At 39.2% G+C, this 4895-nt stretch overlaps 1 pseudogene; it reads right to left on the reverse strand.

Moving 5' to 3' along the window:
* Window positions 1-359: 359 nt before the first annotated feature.
* LOC118530416 (protein LSM14 homolog A-like) lies at window positions 360-1738 on the reverse strand (annotated as a pseudogene).
* Window positions 1739-4895: the final 3157 nt, after the last annotated feature.

Consider the following 4895-nt stretch of genomic DNA (forward strand, 5'->3'; position numbering starts at 1 on the left):
CACAAGCAGAGGGAGAGAGAGGGAGAAGCAGGCTCCCTGCTGAGCAAGGAGCGCAATGTGGGACTTGATCCCAGGACACTGGGATCATGACCTGGGCCAAAGGCAGCCGCTTAACCGATTGAGCGACCCAGGCATCCCTCTAAATATATGTAATGCTCATTTTTTAAGATGAGCCTAACCACCCTCCCTTCAAAAGTAACTGCATTGTATCTTTGAAGTTAAGCAGAAAAACAAACAAATACCCAATATTGGTGACAAATATACAGCAGATTCACTTCTTCATTCTTCTTAAAGACTGAAACCTATTCTCAGGACCATGAAGAGCTAGAAATTCACCTATTTTCAAGGACTTGTTTGTAGACTATGCAGCAACTTTGTTGTCTTTCCTGTATCAAAATCTGAAAACTCCTTGACCCCCAGGACCTCCTCTGAACCCACCATGAAATCCTCCATGGGTGGTGACGGTATCACCTCTGTCACCACCATGCCCTTGGTCACCACAGATACCAAGACCTCCCTGCCTCTGTATCCCCCACAGCCACAGTTTGGACAAAGTGTAATTCCAAATGTTTCGGCATTTAATCTTCTTTCTTCAGCCCCAGTTGGTCTCTCTTCTCTATTATTATCACACGAAATATTATCAAAGAAGGATTTGTTTTTGTCATAATAGTAATTAGGTCTAAGTGAATCTCTTCATCTGTATTTCCTTAAGTGTTTTTGCTGAGTATCAACTTCTGAGTCTTCTTTATCTTCACCACTTTTATAGGGTTCTCCTGCTTCTCAAGTTTATCTACTTTGAATTTAAGTTTATAAGGAAACTGTCAATTTCTTCCTTGTTATAATGTGCATTCATACTTTCAAGGTCAAAATTTCATTGGACTATCTTCAACACCACATTGGCCTCTGCCACCTCAATGACCCCCACACTCTCTCCTTGAAGCCAAAAGAGCACCTGGAACTATTTGTTTGTTACTATCATTTTTGGGTTGGTCATTTTCTGGTCTTGAAACTTTGTGTACTTCAGCTCACTTATGCTCTTGATTCTCTATTGCTTTTTGGCTGGTAGATGGTAAAGTCCTGAATGATATAGGGTTACCTCTTCCAGCAGGTGCTGGAAGAGGTAAGTGAGCAGAGGTGGTCTGTACTGCTTGCTTCATGGTTGGGCTTTTTCTCAAAGGGTCTAACTGAGGGCTTGAACGACCTTGAGATAACTGTGTTTTTAGAGCTCTTGCATCCTGTGTAAAGGCAGAACCAACTGTGCTACTTTGGGATAGGCTACCACCATTTGATGTTTCTGTTCCAAAGAATGTCAAAGAGCTTCCAGAAACACCAATAGCACCAAATTGCTGCCCAACTAATGAACTTCGACGGAATTGACTGTGTGTTGACATCTTGTGGAAAGGTCCATAGGAACCCACTGACTGGAATGAAGAAGTAGATGAGCTTAGAAGAAACTGAATGATAGCTGGGTCCGGGGCAAAGAACATTGTGGGTTTGATGGCTCACGAACAGTGAGGTCTTTAATATCACTCCCATGGACTATGATGTATTCAAAGACTTCATCTGAAGGTGGTATTGGACAAACTATTGGTCAGTCTTCTGGACCAAAGGACTAAACTTTGGTGAGGGTTACCATGGATTTCTTGATGTGGATGGTGTAGAGGATGCCTTTGCAGCGGATCTCCACCTTGGAGATAAGGCTCATCTTGCTGCCTATGTAAGGAGCGCCCCCGCTCATGGCGCCGCTGCCACTGTGGCCACTCACAGAAACGCAGATCCCACACCACTGTTGCAGCTCTGCAAGCCTATTGGCTCTGTCAGCACCTGCAGCAGCTGCCTCTATGTGCAGATATTTTTTTTTAAGATTTATTTATTTATTTCAAAGAGAGAGAGAGCTTGAGAGTGGTGGGGGGAAGTGCAGAGGGAGAGGGCGAGAGAGAATCCTTGAGCAGACTCCCCCATGAGTGCAGAGCCTGATGTGGGGCTCCATCCCAGGATCCAGAGATCAACACCTGAGCAAAATTCAAGAGCTGTGGCTTAAGTGACTGAGCCACTCAGCCTCAGTCTGTGGATTTTTTAATGTGTTTCTTTGCATAGCTTTTTAGTGGTTTTTATAGGTATTATACATATATATTTGTATTTATATATAATATAAAATATATAATATGAAATATGTGTAATGTAATGGAATATGTGTATTGCATTACATATGAACAAGTTACCAAAGTGCACTGATACTGTAATTTCACCAGTTTGAGTGAAATTGAGTTTTTACCTCCCTTTACTTAAATTTATCTTCCCATTTATAATATAGTTGTGTTAAGTATTTCCTCTACATACACTTAGAACCACATCAGTGTCCTAATTTTTGCTTCAGTATTAAATGTAATCTATAAAACTTGAGAAAAGGAAAATCTATTATCTTAATTTTCAGAAGCTTTACTGTGTATCTTCTTTGAGTTTATCTTTTTCAAATTTGCTTTTGTTCAATCTGTAGGTTTATGTCTTACCAAACCTGGGAAGATTTGCCATTACCTCTTTTGAGTATTTCTTAGATGCACCCTCTTTTCCCTCTCTTTCCAGGACTCTGATGATGCAGATGTTTCCACTTTTGTCATAGCCCCAAAGGTCCCTGAGACCCTGTTCATTTTGCTGTTGAACTTATTCATTATTATTTTTTTTCATTTCTATTCTTTTATTTTCCTGTTCTAAAATTTCTATTTGGTTCTTATATATAATTTCTATTTCTTTTTTGACTTTGTTTTTGTTTTCATTTGTTTCAAGTACTTGCCCACTGAAGCATTTTAATGATGACTACTTTAAAAGCTCTGTCAGATAATTCTAATATCTCTGTCATTTCTGTGTTGGCATCTACTGATTCATTCAATTTGAGTTTTTCCTGGTTCTCAGTATGATGAGTGAGTTTTATTGAAACCTGGTCACTTTGAGTTTTATGTTAATAGAATTTGGATCCTATTTAAATATTCTGTATTAGATAGCATACTCTGACACTGAGTTGGTGGAAGAAGGGGAGGTTCCACCTTATTATTTCCAGGAAGAGATAGCATTTTACCCACTTTCCTTCATTCACACCTAATGAAAGGGTGACCTTACTATTGTTGAGTCAATGTGGAGATTCTTGCTCCCAGTAGGGCTCCACTGATATCTCCTTAGAGTGGTAAGAATACTTCTTTACTCTTCTCCCCCACATTTCCTCATTACTACTGGAGGTTGTAAAAGTCTTCATTCTCCTGAGAACTATGGTGGCTATGGTAGGAGGTACCTCAATACCTCCAGCTAGGGATTGAAATCTGGATTTGTCCACATGGTCTGCACTAACACTGAGGTGGAAGTAGGGAGGAGGGCTCATTAGAGCTTGGAGAGTATGAAAGTCTAAGTTCCCCCTTCAGCCTTTGCTACCTGACCTCCATGGGGCCACGATTTCTTCCATGATGTCTGCTTCAGTAGAGCAGTTTCTGCATTAAAGTTTTCAGTCTTATTTGGTTGCATATTTCCTGGTCCTTTGGCTAGAGAGGGAAGGCTTTTGTGGGGCTTTATTGTCCATGTCCATTGATAGTTCTGGGTTGCTAGTTTTTTTTCAGCTCCATGTTGGGGACATATGGGGCAAAAAGCAAACCCAAGGAACTCACAATCAAATCATTCCTTGGGTCTCAAAATCCTTAGCATCTGTCTTCTTCTCTCTCTCTTTCAGAATCTTCTTATGTTTGCTTTAATATGAAATTATTTTGATTACACATTTTTTTTTATTACATGGCAATATGAATTATTTATACCTCTGGACTCTGGACACATCACTTGTTTCTCAAGTCACATCATCTCAGCTCACATTTTACATCATCTCTTGCTTCAGCAAACAGCTTCTCACAGTTGAAACTGACAGTACTGCTCTATACATCTTTCCCTTCATTCCCTGGACTTCTGCCATAACCTGTCCAGCATTCAGTCATGTTTGTCTTGGAAGTGTGAGGCATTATATGTAGCAATCCTTGAACATGGATGATAGGGGTCAAAAGATAAATTCTCTCTTCTCCCATGCCTCTGTGGATCATTCTAAGGTACATCTAGAGAGATCCTCAAAAGATCCAGCAAGATTGAGCCTCAGTGGCCTCCTGTTTATCCAACTGGAGAATACACCACAGTATTGGCCTTTCCTCACTCCTGTTTTATTGTTCCCCATCTCCAAATTCTGTCTCTGGGACACCTACCCAATAAACCCTTGGCTCAGATTCTGATAGCCAGTGGCAACCCAATCTATGACATATGTTTTACAGGAAAAAATAGTAGAGCAATATCATGTTTGACCTATGGAAAGCAGTTTAGAGCATAAATCACCTCTGCTAACTTGTAACTCAATGGTTATTTAAAACCCTACCTGATATCAGAATGAAAATATTAACATAGGACATAAAAATAACAGTAAAGCATTTTACAGAAATAGAGCAATAAGCTTTTTAGGTGGAAAAGTAGGAATTAAATAAGTAAGTGTAATGAATATATAGAAAAATAATGTCAAGTGTTCTAAGTTCAGATTCAGATGAGTAAGGAAGAAGATAAAATTGAATTGAAGAACTCCTTCAATAAATTTGGGAAAGCTACAGAGGAGGAGGAATCACATAAATCGTTTATATAAGAAAAGATGCCAGATAATGACAAATAATATTATATGTTACTATGGTACAAAAACAAACAGATATAATATGGATTTCAATATGCAACCTTTTAAATGGAATTCCTAGGACACAGTGAAAACCTTGCACACTCTATACTGACAAACTGAGAAACTCCTTATTGATGAGAATACTGAGGGATTTAAGCAATAAGTGCTTAAAACATTTCATGTATTTTTTTATCCCAAACATGGTTGAGGCAAATTT

The sequence above is a fragment of the Halichoerus grypus genome, chromosome 3 (genome assembly GCF_964656455.1).
Source record: "Halichoerus grypus chromosome 3, mHalGry1.hap1.1, whole genome shotgun sequence".
NCBI lineage: Eukaryota > Metazoa > Chordata > Mammalia > Carnivora > Phocidae > Halichoerus > Halichoerus grypus.